The sequence below is a fragment of the Martes martes genome (genome assembly GCF_963455335.1).
Source record: "Martes martes genome assembly, chromosome: 13".
NCBI classification, from domain to species: Eukaryota; Metazoa; Chordata; class Mammalia; order Carnivora; family Mustelidae; genus Martes; species Martes martes.
The window spans coordinates 73,438,465-73,456,440 of NC_137901.1; positions in this window are offsets into that span (position 1 = coordinate 73,438,465).

Genomic DNA, 17,976 nt, shown 5'->3' on the forward strand with positions numbered 1-17,976 from the left:
TTGCCTGGAGAAAAGTTCTGAGATAATCAGACATAGACCTTACAATCTGAGATTATGACGGTGGGAAGGCTCTCTCTCTTTATTTAAGACCCCCTTCCCCAATAAGAAGAAATGTCGTGATGAGAATAACATTTATGAGAAGAGCAGCTTGCCGGTGAAAACTATCCCCCGTTGCATTTTTTATACTCACATTACAGGTGAGGAAAATGAGGCTCAGGGAGATAGTGTCTTGCTCAAAATCATACACTTGGTCTACTTTGTATCAGGCTCATGCTCTGTTACTATAGGACACATGTATCTTTGGTTCTGGTATCAGGGAGGACTCCTTGCTACCCACAGCTGCCCAGGGGAAAAATCCTAGCATCTGTGCAGACATGCGTGCCCACAATTCTGTCTACATGTTGCCATTGGATAAATCAGCTCTTAGGCAATTAAAATTGGTCAGGAGACAAAGGATTAGATCGTGTCCTCACCTCTTTCTGCTGGGTAAGAAGGGCAAATTATTTAACCTCTCTGAGCCTTATTTTCCTCTTCTGAGGAGAAGAGATAAGAGTAACACTTACCATGTGGGCTGATTGACCCAAGTGGATAATAATATCCCTGTGACATGAGGGGATACAATAACATTTATTTCATAGGGTTAGAGACAAGTTCCCGTGAGCTGATAAACTAAATCATTGAGCCCAGTTCAGACTGTAAGGAAGACACTCAGCTTCATTCTCAAAAATTTCGTGTTGCGTGAGACAGCAGCAAGTTAGGAATCCTTGGTTTTTATCCCTCCCCTGATAAATTGTTGTGTAATCCTAGGTAAGTCACCAGCCTGTCTATTCATCCACCTATCCATCCATCCACGCATCTGTCCATCCACTCGCCCACGGCACTCACTCATCCATCTACCTACAAACACTACTTGAACATCTACTATTTATTGAGTAGCCACTGGGTGCCAAATTCTTACAAGATGCTGTGGGTGCAGAAGACTCCATCCATTGCTCTCTAGGGCCAGAGTCTAGTGGAGTCTGGAGACATGACTGCCAAATCCTTTCCAGGATTGATGTTCTATGCCAAGGGAGACAGTGTAGCAGAGTGGTTAAAGCAGGCTTCGAAACCTGACAGATCTAAATTTGAATTGTTTTTCTCCTGCTAACAGCTGTGTAACATTGAACAACTGACCTAACTTCTCTGAAACTGTTTCAATGAAGACCTGTGACTTAGATTAAATGAGACAATTGTGGGGCTCCTTGGTGGCTCAGTCCTTAAGCATCTGCCTTCAGCTCAGGTCATGATCCCAGAGTCCTGGGATCAAGCCCTGCCTCCAGCTCCTTGCTCAGTGGGGAGACTACTTCTCCCTCTCCCACTCCCCCTGCTTGTGTTCCCTCTCTCACTGTGTCTCTCTCTGTCAAATAAATTAAATCTTTTAAAAAATAAATGAGACAATTATTAGAAAGCACTTAGGGTAGTACACATAGCATACAGTAAACTCTTCATCCATCTGTCCAACCGTTCATCCACCCATCCCATCAACAATTTTTTTTTAGCATCTACCAGGTGCCAGGAACTGGAACTGTTCTAGGAATGAAGGATGAACAGGAACTGTTCTAGGAACAAAGGATGCAGCAGTTAACAAGACGAAGCTCTCTGGAGCTTACCTGGTATAGGTGAGAGATGGACAGTAAATCCTTTACTAACTTAGAATTTCCGAATGCTCCAGGTTCTATGAGGAAGAAGAATGGGGTGATTTGAGAGTAAAGGAGGCAAGCTCCTTTTTGAGCGATGGGGAATGGCCTCCCAAGACCAGAAGGTGTTTAAGCAGAGAAGTGATTAGTAAGAAGAAACTACCAGGCCAAGATCTGGGGAAGAATATGGTCCAGGCAGGGGACACAGAAAGCACAGAATCTGATGCTGAAATAGGGTCATTGCAATAAATGGCGGCCATTGCCAGGATACTTCTGTTTAGTCATTTCTCTATCCACACAGATCACAGTGCACCAGGGCTTGATTTTGAGATCACCTGGAAGTGTATACTCAGTTTGACTTTCTCCATGAACTACCATGTCAAGTGTTTCAAAGTTATCCACACTCCTGCCCCACCCAAATCCAGCACCACATTTCACCCCCAGGAACACCTGCTGTTAGGAAGGGCTTTGCTAAGGCGAGAGGGTACGGGGGTTGGATATAACTTCTGTCTTGGAGTAAAAGTGAAATGCAAAAAGAGACATCTTGAGAGAGAGGGAGAGAGTTTGAAACAACAAAACAGCCGTAGTAGTAGCCCAGGACACAAATTCTTTCTGGGTCTTTGAAGGGCAGCCTGAGCATCCAACCAGCCTCCCCCGCAGTGTTCTCAACAAGGTCTTCCTAACTTCCCATGAGCCCATGAAACCCCGTGCCGAGCAAAGTGGCTGTCACATCATTTTCGCCAGATGCTAACAAGGGAACGGTCAGTGGTGACACAGCTAGCCTCATCCAGCATGTCTACATTACCTAGAAAGAAGCAATTATGCCTCTTGGGTTTCCTTGGAAATGCTTGATCTGTCTATACCACCTGCGCTGGCTCTGGAGAAATGTCCATGCACAACAGAGATTCAACAGGGAAACAGTGCCTTTATTTCAGGCTGAAAGTTTACAGAATACAAAGTGAGCCTGCAAACTGGATTTGCATTCTCTAGAAGCTTGTCTGGCCAGATGAGACGGAAAACCAGTGTACTTTGGAAACGTGAAGGAGGCTGAAGGAAAGGAACAAACATATAGGATCTGATAAGACCCCACAGCCAAGTTCCTGCAAACCCAGCAGGGAGACTTCTCTGGGTTTATGCTTTTGGGCCTCAAAGGTGAGGGAAAAAAATCAATTAAAGATACTGTGTATATTTATATACTCTGTTGGCATTATAAACTGTAACATGTACATTTTTCAGACCATGAAGAACAGCCTAATTCTGCAAAGAGGCACACGCCTGTGGACTCTTCTCCGACTTTTATGTTTGGTGACCCAAGGAACACCTGAGTTCTTGGGGATCAGCAGGTGTATTTGGCCTCAGATGTGCCTCAGTTTCCTTCTCCAAGCGTCACCTTGAGACCTGTTTTCTTGTCTGTATTAAGTAAGAGATATCAGTGATGATTTCTTAGGGGTTTTGTAATGGTAAGAGAGAGGATGCGGTGCTGAACCGAGTGTCCATCCTACAGCAGGCACTCAGTAAAAGAGTAATTTCACTGTAGCATACAGCCCAAACTGAGGAAACTGAGGCACATCTGAGGCCACAAACAGCTCTTCTCTGATAGGATTTTTTAAGTGTTTTTATGTATGTCTAGACCCAGAAGAAGGTCCAGCTGGGGTTAAGGGTACAGAAGAAGTAAAACTCCTAAGCCCATCAGGGGACTCAGCCAATCTAACACATTCTCCGTGTGACTCACCTCACTCAAACTGAACGGAGGTGACACCGTTCTGTTTGAACGCAGACACATCCTCCAACCCTTCGCCTTTCTCGCCAACGTCACCATGTTCATCCATATGCAGTACCCAAAAGGTCCGTGCTACCGGGCATCCTGCCCTTCTTCCCAGCTTCCTGCCCAAAGCCTAGCCTTTGTCCCCAGGAAGTCAGAGGAGGGTGTGGAGAGAAGAAGACTAATGTCTGAGGCTCAGAGGATCTGAGTTTTTCCGTTACCTTCATGCTGTACTCCAGAAGGAAGCACCACCCAGCAACAGCAGGAACGGAGGCCAAGAAATATGTCCCCTGGAGATCACGGATGGGCTTCAGCTCAGAAACCCAAGGAACAGTGGGTGGGAGCTGGAGAGTCAGGAGGCCACCCCGCTAACTCCCGTGTGCTGTCTGTAGGTCCCTTGTCTTCTCTGATTCTTACTTTATTCACGTGAAAAAGGAAAATAATTACGAAAAGTGATCACTCAAACCTTCCCTGAGTGGCTCCATCTTGGGCCTGTGGTTTTCTTTTCTTTTTTAAATTAAATTAATTTTTTTTTCAGTGTTCCAAGATTCATTGTTTATGCACCACCCCCAGTGGTTTTCTCTTTTTTAACCGTGGTATCCGCTTCCACGCCTGAGAGATGCTCTATTCCACTGCGAGCTCTCCAGGTGAGAATCAAAGCTGATTTTATAAAGTATCTGCTTAGAGTTTACCATTTGATATCTCATTGAATGCGTATGGCCACCATAGGAAGTTGTATTATTATAACCCAAACTCCTACCCTAGCCTGTAGGGCCCCCCAGATCCAGCCCCTCCTCCTCTCTGACTTCGTGGTTCCTTCAGGAAGCTCCAACTGCAAACAATCCTTTTTTAAAAATTTTAAATTCAATTAATTACCATGTAGTATATTATTAGTTTCAGATGTAGAGTTCAGTGTATCTGAACTCATTACATCACGTGGTCCTTAATTATATCACGTGCTCATTACATCATATGCCCTCCTTAACGCCCATCACCCAGTTACCCCATCCCTCCACCCCCTCCCATCCAGCAACCCTCAGTTTGTTTCCTTTGATTAAAAGTCTCTTATGGTTTGTCTCCTCTCTAGTTTTCTCAGATTTCTCCCTCTTGTTTTATTTTTCCTTTCCTTCCCCCATGATCTTCTGCTTTGTTTCTTAAATTCCACATATGAGTGAGATCATATGATAATTGTCTTTCTCTGATTGACTTATTTCACTTAGCACAATACCTTCTCGTTCCTTCCATGTCATTGCAAATGGCAAGATTTCATTTCTTTGAAGGCTGAGTCGTATTCCATTGTGTATATGTATATATATATATATATATATATATATATATATATATATATATATCCTAACCCAAATGTGCCTCTCAGGATTTGGCTCTCGCTGTCCCCCTGTCTGGAAGTCTCTTCCTCCTGATAGACACATGGCTGGCTCTTTCTCATCCTTCCATGGTCAGCTAAATGGCATCTCCTCAGGGAGCACTTGTCCAGTTTTAAATTTTCCTGAGCAAGTATATCACCACCTAAAGTCATCTTTCTTATTTACTGACATGTTTACAGGTGTATTATCTGTGTTCTCCCACTAGATTCTAAAATCCGAGAGCGCAAGAAATTTTCCAGCACAAAGCACATAGGGAGGTTTCCAAGGAAGTCTCATTCAATATTGAATGAAGAAATGAAGGAATGAATGAATGAACCTCCACTTTGCAGGGGAGTAAACAGAGGCTCAGAGGGATGAGGAAATTTGGCCAGCAGTCACCAGGCAGGAAGTGTGGCAGAACCGGGCTCAAATCTAGGACGGTCTGACCTCCAATTCAAGTTTATAACCATTTCGCCACACCGCCTCTGGGATCCAGGAACAGGTGATGCTTCCCAGCAGCGAGACTCTAAACCAGCGGGGGTTCCCAGCCGGAGACATGATCTAAGTGCCAACGTCTGAATGTCTGTGAGCATTTCGAGTCATTTGGAGAAAAGGCAACGTTAGCGGCACCATTATGGCCTGCTGTTCTCCATGCCATCACTGCCATCCCCACCTATTAAAATAATGGTATGAAAAATAAACAGCCTTTATGGACAATTTTATACAACCCATGCATTGTTTGTTTCTCTCACCGTTACCATGGCAGTGATGTTCTCCTGATAACTTCTGAGTTTCTACATGATGGAAGGGAATGAAATAAAGTTGCTTGGGAGAAAATTGCCAAACAAAGGTTTTTTCTTATCTGGATGCTGCAACCCCACCAGCACTCAACTGCAGCTGCACCCTGAATTCTTAGGCACAGAATAAAGGCTCCCCAGTGCCTGTAACGGGAAGGCCAGGGGTCTCTGTGGGGCCCTAAGGCCTCTGCTATGTGGCTTCTGCTCCTGCCCTTTATCCTGTCACATACACCTTGCTGTAGGTGATCCCTTTCCTCCCATGTCACTCCCCACCTTGATGTTTCCCACCTCCACACATTTGCTCACGCTGCTTCAGCTTACCTGGGCCATACATCTTCCTTCCACATCTCTGCCAGGCCACTGCTACTCATTTTTTCAAGTTGAAGTTTTGGTGTGACACAGCAACCCCCCTCCTTTCCCACCCATCCCCCAATCTGGATGAGATTCCTTTCCTCCCAGATCCCTGGGCCCCTTCAAGCCTAGCATTTCTCCATGGTAAGGTCACGGGGCCAGCAAGCTACTCAAGGACAGGCACAGTGTTTTATTCAGGGTCTAACACTGTGCCAGGAACATGGTTGATTTTCTACAACTTCTTGTTAACCCCAGTTAGGAGAAAAAAAAAAAATCAGATCATCTGAGAGGCTGCCCAAGGGCATGATGTCTAAGTGTAGCTCCTGCTTTGGGAATAAATGTAGGGGACTGACATCAAAGCCCTGGGCCAAAGCAATGCTTCTCAACCTTGGCTACTCCTTGGAATCACCTGGAAGACTTTAGAAACTCCTGTGCTGCCAGGATGCAATCCAAGTTAATGATATCAGACTCCTGGGAGTGAGCCCAGGCATATGTTTTCTTTAAAGTTCCCCAGAGGAGGGTGCCTGGGTGGCTCAGCGGGTTAAAGCCTCTGCCTTTGGCTTAGGTCATGATCCCAGGGTCCTGGGATCAAGCTCTGCATCCGGCTCTCTGCTCAGCGAGAGCCTGCTTCCCCCTCTTCTGCCCGCCTCTCTGCCTACTTGTAATCTCTGTCAAATAAATAAAATATTAAAAAAAAAAAAAAGTTCCCCAGAGGACCCCAGTGTGGAGGTGGGGCTGAGAGCCTCTGGTTCAAGGTTCCCAAGCCCAGCCCTAACCACACAATCTATGGGACCAGGGTCTCCTGGGGGCTGAGGCCAAGGATCCAGAGCCAGCAATGAACGAAGATACGCTCACATTGTGCTCGACAGGCGCTTTCTGTGTATCACAACATAATTCTAACCTTAGTCTACAACGTCAGCATCCTGAGACTGAGGTTCAGAGGATGGTGGGATTGGCTGTGTTTGCATGCTCAGGCAGGACTGGAACCCAGGTCTGCCTCTCTACAGAATCCATGCCCTTGAACATATGTCAAAGGTAGATAAGTGGGGTAGCTAGGAATGGGAGATGTGAGAAGCACCTGCCCACTGGGATAAGAGTCACTACATAGGAGTTCCATTTGTCTCAGGCTTGGCTGGTGCCATTTCCCTCCCTCTTGGTGCCCTGTTTCCTTCCCACACCCCCAAGTTCTTCCACTGGGTGTGAGGTGCAGCAGGACAGCCAGCAGCTCACTTGGGGGGGCAGAGGTCTGGTCATTGCAAACTACCCTGAGAAGCCAAAGCTTCAATAGTTTCCAGGGCCTGAAAGGAGGAGGGGTTTTGCCAGTGGTCCCAGCATGATGGTTCAGCATGGGAGGGAGGGTGAGTGCTGGCACTCCCCACACCCTCAGTGCTGACTTGGCATCCAAATACCTTCTTTGAACTTGTTTTTCAGTGGATGTTTATTATGTACTTTTAAAGTGTCAGGTTCTGTCCCCACAACAGCCCTATAAACCAAGTCACCTTCACAAAAACAAGAACAAGAGAATACACGATTCTATTTTCCAGGTTTTGCACAAATCTTAGTGAAGTCTTCCCTGACTAATGGGTTTAAAATTACAACCCCTCTTTATCTTGCCCCCCTACACCGCATGCGCCTGACCTCCTGTCTGGCTTCATTTCTTCCCACACCATTTCTGAGCATCTGAGTACTCTGTATTTTCATTTATGTGTTATTTACACCTGCCTCCTCCAACTGGGATGTCAGGCTCATGAGGGCAGGGATTTGGGTCTGTTCTGTTTACTCTTGTATCCCTAGCACTTAGATGGGCATTTGGCCATAATTGATACAGTACTTTTGTTGAATGAATGAGCCCACATTTTACTTACACTCTGGGTTATATTTTCTTAGCATGTCAAACATAAAATGTGTCCCAAACTTAGAATAATCGGGCAATAAGGTCCAGCCAGAATGCAGCACGTGAAAGAGGCTTTGTCAATATTGGATGGAATTCATTACTATGTATTATTTAGGGCTCTTTGATGAAAAGAGGTTGATGCTGGCTAAATTCAGCCCAGAAAAGGTGGGAGGGCTTTGTTAGAAGGACAAGAGGAGCTCACAGACCAAAGAAGAACTGAAAAAGCAATTCTGAGGACAGGACCACAGGAGCTCTGAGGATCTAGGAAGCAGGGACCATCCCCCATACCTTGAAGAGGCTGCACTTGGTATGAGTCTCTACCTGGGTTAGGTCACGTGGTTACTTCTTGGGCAGAGGAGGAGAAAGCTTTTTGGCTGACAAGCCCACCCAGTAAATGGTTCTCAAAAACAAAACAAAACAAAACAAAACCCCAAAACAACAACAACAAAAAAAACACTACAGTTCTGATGCCAAAATAAAGACAGGTGTGGATTCTGGTTGGGGGAAAAAAAGAGATGCCCATGATAGTTGACATATCAATTTCATTGGGCAGCCCAGTATGTGCAGAGGGCTATGTGGCTATGAGTAAACCATCTAAAGACCCTGATGTTTTGGGATTTCCATGTTTCTCCTCCAGCCATCTGAGCCATCTGAGCCATCTGAACAGTAAAGGATCAGATGCACATTACACTGAGGGGCACGAATCTCTGAGCTCAGAAGTTCCAATTCCCCACCAGTCTACCCAAAATCCATTCTGGAAGAAAGTTCATCAGTTTGTGAAAGGCCAAGAGCCAATGAGCCATTAGTGTATTCAGAACAAGGGGCACAAACTAGAAAGCAGACTTGATTGCAGAGAGAAATCCCTGTAGCAATCAGCATAGGTTAAGTTATGCTGCTGTAAGAGCCTTCAGAACCTCAACAGCTCCATGCAACAACTGTTTATTCTTCACTTGGAGAAGTCCTGTGCAGTTTCAGCTGCCCTCCAGGACAGCTGTCCTTCCTGCAGTGGCTTGATGATCTAGGCCACTTCCAGCTTGCTCTTTTTCTATCTCTACATGTGGTTTCCTGGTAAATAGAAGTGACATATTTCTGCTCCTAGTCTAGTGGTCAGAAGGAGTCACATGGCCTCACTCTAAGTGCAAAGGAGGCTGGGAAATGCTGGTGAATACACGTGGTAGGTGATACATTCTACTGTTTCTTTTACACATACAGATAGCAGAAACACTTTCCAGTAATTAAGGTGATGACAGTGGGACATGGCCCTGTAGAAGGCAGCACAAAAACTCCTGAGTGAAGGCTGGTGATTAGAAACATGAAGATCCTTCACTTTGTATTCTAGACATGCCTGAGATATATTACCATGAACGCAGTCTGTCCAAGGGCCGGGACTGTTTACTAGAGATGGAGAAATAACATTACTCCAAAGACTAGCTCCACGCGAGGCATGATCCCCATCCTTTATCTATCCCCAACATCCCCTTGAACATTGTGTTCATTTTACAAATAAGGACACAAACAGAAGAATATAATGACCTGTCTGAAGTTGCATATCTTATGAGTGGCACAGTTTGGAAGGCTACTGGAATCCAAAATCATGGTGCTTTCACTATACCAGAAAGCTCACCAGGGCCATGGCAGGCATTGCAAGTCTTCTCCTCATTGGATGATAATGATAATGATGATGGCAGTAAAGATGATAGTGATGGTGATGGTAATTATGGCGGTGATGATGATGATGATGATGGTCATAGTGATGACGGTGATGATGATGACAGTGATGGTGTTAATGGTTATGATGATGATGGTATTGCTGCTGTTGACATTGATGATGGTGATAATGATGGCGATGATGACAGCAACTCCTAATTAATAATTACTTCATGTTGAAAAATGTGTAGTCTCTCTAATCCTCCCATCACCCTATGAGATAGGGTCTACCATTATCCCCACTTCACAGATGAGGAAACTGAGGCTCAGAAAGACAAAACAAAATTTGTTCAAGATCACACACCTAGTAATCAGCAGAATTAAGGTGAGACCTCAGGTTGCCTAGTTTCACAAGCCACCCCACCATACAGAAAAGAGAGCAATTCATTTCAGTTGGTGGTTTTGTTTGCATGTCTCCCATCACCAAGTTTGACTAATTGTTTTTCTTTAAACCAGCCACTTCTTGTTTAGGCATTTCATAGATGTCTTCATTACTGCATCTTAAAAAAAAAAAAAAAGTTCTTAAGAGGGAATGAGAATTGCATGGCCTGCCCCATCTAGGATCCAGAAAAAGAACATGAATACCCTGATAATGTTGCCCATAAACATATACATCCCCACCTCACTGTCCTTAACAAAAGACAGATGCTAATTAGAATTTTCACTAGGACTTACAGGTTCAGTTTTAATTATACCAAGTCCATCTGAATTTACTGTAGCCCTCTGATTAACAGGGGAGGAAAATCAATAAGCACACTGAAAAATTTGGATGTGTTATACAGCTAATTCCAATTTTATGTTATAATCATGTTTTAATGTGGGTTCTAATTACCATAATTAAGCTGCCTGTGACAGCGTTGGCTGGGACAGAAGCTGTTACTATTCTAAGATGACTTGTCAAAGGCTTTTCCCGGATTTTGGGTGCATTTTGCCATTTGGCTAGTTTGGGGTGTTATGGGGGAGGGAACAGTGCATGTGTGGGTGATAGTTCATGGAAACCTAACTGCCCGGAGATGCATTGGTTCTAAGGTTTAATTTGGGCCAGGTGCCATGCCTGTGCCATTCACCCAGTCTTTATTGAGCACTTGCTATGTGCCAGGGCCTGAGATGGGCACTGGGAATACAAATGAGAATTTCCGTTCCAGTGGGGCGTGTTGGTCATCAAGTAACTAATGACATAAGGGGGACACATGAAGTAGTATGACAGCTATTATATACATGTAGCATGATGGAGAAATCTGGAAGGTTTCCCTGAAGAAGCAAATTCTTAGCTGAGATGTTAGAGTCTCAGGAGTTAAGTAGGCAGGAGGTCATTAATAAGAAATCATTCCTGGCTAAGGAAACAGCATTTGCGGAGAGCTGGAACTGAAAAGTGGCCGATGTGGAGTGTGATATAAGAGAGAGAGACTGGTGCAGGGTGACCCTGGAACCCCAGCAGGGACCAGAGCACATGAGGTCTCATAGGCCCCTCACTGCCAGCTCACTTCCAGCTCTAAGCCTTGAGTCTCTTCCCTTCCTCCCTCCCTCCTTCCTTCCTCTTTTAATTCCCTCTTTCTTTCCTTTTCCCTTCCATCCATATGAAAAACATTTATTCAACACTGACTATGTACTAGGACATAGACTTCTAACTCTTGACTCCATTCAGTGATTGTTCATGCATTTATCTATTCACCTGTTCAAGATGCATTTCTATGCTAGAAATTCAAATGCTAGATTTATAGGAGTCTAACTTGAACACTATCCATTTTTGAATGTCATTCATTCAGCAACCCCCTGCAAAGGCTTACTATATATTTTTTTAAAGATTTTATTTATTTATTTGAGAGAAAGAGAGAGAGAAAGAGAGGGAAGGAGAGAGAGGGAGAGAGAGAGAAAACCCAAGCAGGGGGAGGGGTAGAGGGAGAGGAAGAGGGAGAGGGATAAGGAGATTTCCCACTGAGTGCAGAGCCTGACATGGAGCGTGACGTGGGTTTCAACATGAGGTTCGATCCCAAAACCCTGAGATCATGACCTGAACCAAAGTCAAACTCTTAACCAACTAAGCCACCCAGGTTCCCCAAGGCTTACTATGTTTTTAAGTCCGTAGTATCTTATCCCTCTAGCTTGGCCTATTAAATATTTAGTCATTTATCCATTCAACAACAATCCTGAGCATGGTGTCCCTTAAAGGTGATCCTGAAGTAAGGAATTGAGTGCAAGTAGTTGATCTGGGAGGCGATCTTGGGAAATATCAGTGATGGAGTAGAGAAATGAGAGAGGAAAAGGGAAGGACCCTTCAGCATCCCCCCCAAAACATGTTATTGAACAAATGACCAACATGGAGCTCTATCTCATCAGGGACCCCTGAAAGACCCACGTCTAAGCACTATCTTACTGAAAGGGTGAGGGAGCTGGGGTATTTATACACCCATGTCAATCAGTTCTTCTTTCCAGGATTTCTGGAGGTCATGAGCAAACTCCCTAGGACTCGTGGCCTGCTCTGCTTGCAGCTATTGTGGAAAGCACAGAGATCCAGATGCTAACAGTTGGGGGCTGACATAATGACGTGCTGAGGGCTGAAGGGATATGCAGAAGGGGAGATTACCAAGTGTATCTATCATAACAGCATTTAAAATGGTTATATGTGCCAGGCATCTGATTTCATTCAGTGACACACTTTGACACACAAGTATAGACATGTCCATCACTATCTGCCTTGTGCATAAGATACTACCTCATAGTCCTTATATTATCCTCTCCCTTGTGGCTCTTTTCATGTCTCAAACTTGCACTGGGCTCCTGGTATGTGTTGGTGCCTGGGATTTCATCTTTAATCTTGGGCTCTGGGAAGCAAGACAGGTCCTACAGCAACTATAAGAGGAGGCTGGGTAGATAGCAGTCTACTTTCTACAGACTGGAGACCCAGCCAGAGCAGGAGTGGTATCCTGAGGTCTGAGCTGTTATGGGGCAGGCCAGCCATGGTCACTCTGGCTTCTATCCACGGCCTATGGGAGGGCACAGAGCAGCTAAGCAGGTAGCCAGATGTCAGTGAGACCCCTCTGTAGAGTGTCATGTAGTTCCTACAGGAGCAGGTGAGGACTTCCTTGGCTAGCTGGGATTAACTCTTTGCTGCCTGAGAAAGAGCAATGGGGATTTATAGGTCAGCTGCATGGAATGTTTAACAACAGACCTGTGGTTCCCAAGCTTTAATATTCTATGAGAGGTGCATGTGACACCTGTTAAACTTGTGTAAGATTCCTTGTGGTTCAATGGGCCTGGGGTGAGGTCTCGGGATATAACTGCTATTACATCCTGTAACTACTGACCAGGTAATTCTGAAGAATGGGTGACCCACAGGACATACCAGGGGACACACTGCTCTGGCTTTATATGGGTGGGACATCCAAAGTTCAGGGAGAGCCCAAGTTTCAGTAACCTATAAGATCAAGACCTAAGGCCTCCACCCCAAAGGCCAAAGCTTCCCTCCACGAGGAGAGGATGAGTCTTCTGAAGCTCCCAGGTACTTGTGCAGTTCAGGCACACTCTCCGTTATTGACAGGCACTAATGGTGGTAATGAACGAAGGAGACCCGAGCTCACCCAATAATTGCAGGTGAGGCTAAAAGGGTAAATATGATCTTCATTAATGTAAAACAACTTTCTTCACTATAGAGATCTGATGTGAAGCTGTAAGCTGAGGCAGAGCTTAACCATACCTTTTAAAGTTTTATTACTCACTTGGCTTTTAGAAAGATATTTCAGAATGCTTGTAAGATACATAAAGAGAAACCAAAGATCTATCTACCTTCCCAAATTCGATGTATATAACTATATATTTAAGTAAGCTGGTTTGGGTGTGGGCACTAACCGCATTAGCTGGTTACCTGGACAAAGAAGCAAGGGGATGAGGAAGAGAAGGTATGAGAAAAACAATGTAGCAAGATGAAATAACACATGTGGCATAATGTTAATTGGGTGCAGCTACAAAATTCTAAATATATATTACTACAGGAGTATAAAAATTAAAAAATGCATGTACTCAAGTCCTATAAAAAAACAAAATAAGAAAAAAAATCCAGGTAATTAAGGTTTTTTTGGTTTTCTTTTGTTTTTTAAAGCATCATTCTCCTTCCCCATTAAAAAAAAGTAAAGAAATTGAAAAGAAAGAAATATAGAAATATATAGTGGGAAAAAGAGTTTATACTCTGATATGCATGCCATAGGCAAGGATTCTAAAACTTTCTTGTGAATGAGAATTGTCTGAAGGGCTTGTTAAAATGCATATCCCCAGGCCCATCCCTTAGAGATACTGATTTTAATGAACTTCTCGTATAAAATTGTCTGAAGGGCTTGTTAAAATGCATATCCCCAGGCCCATCCCTTAGAGATACTGATTTTAATGAACTTCTCGTATAAAATTGTCTGAAGGGCTTGTTAAAATGCATATCCCCAGGCCCATCCCTTAGAGATACTGATTTTAATGAACTTCTCGTATAAAATTGTCTGAAGGGCTTGTTAAAATGCATATCCCCAGGCCCATCCCTTAGAGATACTGATTTTAATGAACTTCTCGTATAAAATTGTCTGAAGGGCTTGTTAAAATGCATATCCCCAGGCCCATCCCTTAGAGATACTGATTTTAATGAATTTCTCGTATAGTTCTGATATAATGTGGTCCTCTACAGCAATGCCCTCCCTTTTCCTTCTTCTGCCCAGCCCGATTTGATCATGTCTGAAATCCCAAATCTATTGAAATGGATTGTTACAGGAAAGTATAATAAGGTAAATCTGATCTTTCAACCCCTTCTTAAAAATGGGTTCATGTAATAGGAATAGCAAATATTTATTGCCCACTTATTATGGGCCCAATCGTTAAGAGCATTACATGCTCTTGATAGGTCCAGGAAATAGTACTCTGATTTACCATTTTCTAGGGGAGAAAACTGAGGTACAGAGAGATTCAGTAACCTACCCAAGGTCACACAGCTAGTTAAATAGTGGAAGAGCCAGGTTTAACCCCCCATTATCTTAAAATATGTCAATATGCTGCCTTTCCTCAATAGAGACAGAAAGTAGAGATAACGTCCTTACTCTGGAAATCTGAAATGCAGGAAAAGACACACCAAGAGAAGGTAAGTTGGGAATCCAAACCAAGCCAGATAGCCATGTTTCCCAAGCCCAAATTCCAGTGCGTGGTTAGACAAAGAACACTTTTTTTTCCCCCATTTTACATAATTCTGAAGATGGAATCATGCTTAGTTAATGCTTTTCAAGGAGCAGGATGTACAGAAACAAATCAAACCACATGACTGTCTGGAAATGGGCCTGAATCCCTCAATCAGGAAGGAGATATGGGCTCTGAGTGTGGAGGGTACAGAGGCCTAGGGTGGGTCTGTAAAAAGATCAGGATATATTCTCAGCACAGTTTATTTGAAACCACTGATTTTTCAGTCTCTAGTATCAGGCGGACTTTCCCTAGAATGTGATGCTCATAGGAAACTGATCAAGTGCACTAGACGAATCAGAAATACCAAGATACCAGTAGTGAGCCACTGTGTGGACATATCTCATTTTGTCTTCCCACTCATCTACTGATGGACATTCAGGTTGTTCACTTTTTGGCTCTTACCAATAAAGCTGCTGCGAGGATTTGTGTACAGGTCTTGGCAAGGCATAGGTTTCATTTCTCTTAGGTAAATACCTAGGAGTGGAATGGCCATATCATACGGTAGGCAAATGTTTGACTCTTTAAGGGACTACCAAATGGCTTTCCGAAAGGGTTGTACCATTTTATTTCTCGCTTAGTACCATACAAGAGTCCCAGTCACTAAAATATCCTTGTCAACACTTGGTATAATCTGATTTTCTAATTTAAGCCATTCTTGTGGGTGTGTAGTGATATCTCCTTTATGGTTTTGATTTTCATTTCCTTAATGACTAATGATGAGCTTCTTTTTATATGTTTGGATTTCTTTTTTCTTTTTTTTTCTTTTCTTTTTTTTTTTTTTTTGCCTATGGTTATCCAATTTTTTTCAGCACATTTAATGCAAAGATTGTCCTTTCGAGACCTCATTGAACTGCCCTGGCACCTTCATTGAAAATCTATTGACCATATACAGTGTGGGTCTATTTCTTAACTCTGCTCTATTCCGTGGATCTATCTGTCTATCTCTATGCCAATACCAAGCTGATCCTGTCTTGGTTACTATAGCCTTATAATGCATCTTAAAGGTAAACAGTGTAGGTCCTCTGACTTGGTTTGTCTTTTTCAAAATTATTTTTGTTCTTCTATGTTCTTTATCTCTCCATAAGAATTTTATAACCTTCCTGTAAATTTCTGCACAAAGTCCTTCTGAGGTTTTGATTGCATTGAACCTGTGGATCAATGTGTGCGGCATTGACATCCTAATAATATTAAACGTTCTGGCCCATAAACACGGTCTATTTCCATTTATTTATGCCTTCTTTAATTCCTCTCAACATTTTATAGTTCTCAGAATACAGGTCTTGAATATCTTTTGTCAAATTTACCACGATGTACTTCATATTTTTCATGACATAATGGTAGCATTATTTAACTTGAACTTCTAGAGGGTTGTTACTAGTTTATAGAAATACAATTCACTTTGTGTATATTGACTTTGTGGAACTCACTTGTTATTTCTAGTAACTTCTTTGTAGATTCTGTAGGACCCTTCCTTGCACAATCCTTAGGATTTTCTGTGAAAATGATCATGCCTTCTGCAAATGATGTTAGTTTTATTTCCTCCTTTCCAACCTATATGACTTTCACCTTTTTTTTTTCCTTCATTGACTGGAACAGAGCTTCAAATAAAATATTGAATAGAGGGGGCGCCTGGGTGGCTCAGTGGGTTAAAGCTTCTGCCTTCGGCTTGGGTCATGATCTCAAGGTCCTGGGATCGAGCCCTGCATCTGGCTTTCTGCTTGGTGGGGAGTCGGCTTCCTCCTCTCTCTCTGCCTGCCTCTCTGCCTACTTGTGATCTCTGTCTGTCAAATAAATAAATAAAATCTTAAAAAAAAATATTGAATAGAAAGGAGGAGCATGGACACTCTTGTTTTATTCTCCATCTAGGAGGGAAAACATTCAGGCTGTCACCATTAAGGATAATGTTAACTATAGGGTTTTTTGGTAAATGCCCTTTATCAAGTTAAAGACAATCCTTTCTGTTTCCAGTTTGTTGAGGGTTTTTATCAAGAATACATGTTGAATTTTGTCAAATGCTTTTTATGTGTCTTTTGAGATCACTTAGTTTTCCTAAAAAGTATCATAAACTTGTGAATTCCGTTTATTGACTTGCAAATTTTAAATCAGTCCTGCATTTTTGGTATATGTCACACTTAGTCATGATGGATTTTTTTTTAAGAGCTCATTAAAATGTTGTTTAACTTTGTTAAAAATTTGTGTCTATGGCGGTGCATGGGTAGCTCTGTTGGTTAAGCGACTGCCTTCGGCTCAGGTCATGAATTTAGAGTCCTGGGATTGAATACTGCACCAGGCTCCCAGCTCCATGGGGAGTCTGCTTCTCCCTCTGACCTCCTCCCTCATGCTCTCTCTCACTCTCTCTCTCTCCCTCTCAAATAAATAAATAAAATCTTTTTTAAAAAATGTGTCTATGTTCATGAATGAAATTGAGCTGAAGTTTTCATGTAGTCCCTATGTCTGATTTTGGTATCAGGGTAATGCTGGCCTCACTGAATGAATTGGCATGTTCCCTTTGCTTCCATTATCTGAAATTAGTTGTGTTTAACTGTATTTGTTTTCCCTTAAATGTTTGGTAGATTTCACCAGTGAAGTCATCTGGGCCTGGAGCTTCCTCTGTGGAAAGATTTTCAGTTATAAGTTCAAGTTCTTTAACGTACACAGAACTATCCAGGCAATCTGTTTTCTGGAGTAAGCTTTGGTGATTGGCATTTTCCAAGGAATTTATTCATTTTACTCAAGTTATTGGATTTATCAGCATAACATTGTTCACAGTATTTCCAAATTAGCTTTTTAATATCTATAGCATCTATAGCAATGCTCCCTATCTCATTCCTGATATTAGCACTTTGTGTCTTCTCTTTTATTCCTGATCACTGTGTCAAGAGGTTTATTACCTTTTTTTTATTTTTTTTTTACAAAGAACCAACTTGATTTTCATTAATTCTATTGTTCTTTTGTGTTCTACTTTATCGATTTCTGCTCTGATCTTTATTATTTTCTTTCTTCTGTTTCCTTTGGGTTTACTTTGGTCTTCTTTTTCTAGTTTTCAAAGGTAGAGACAGAGGTCACTCATTTCTCCTTTTCTCAGATAAGTATTTGAGACTATATATTTCCCTCACAATACTGCTCCAGCTGCATCCAATTTTTAATAAATCACTCTTTGAAAAAATTTAATTCAAATGCATTTAATTTCTCTTTTGATTTCTGTTTTGCCCCACTGGTT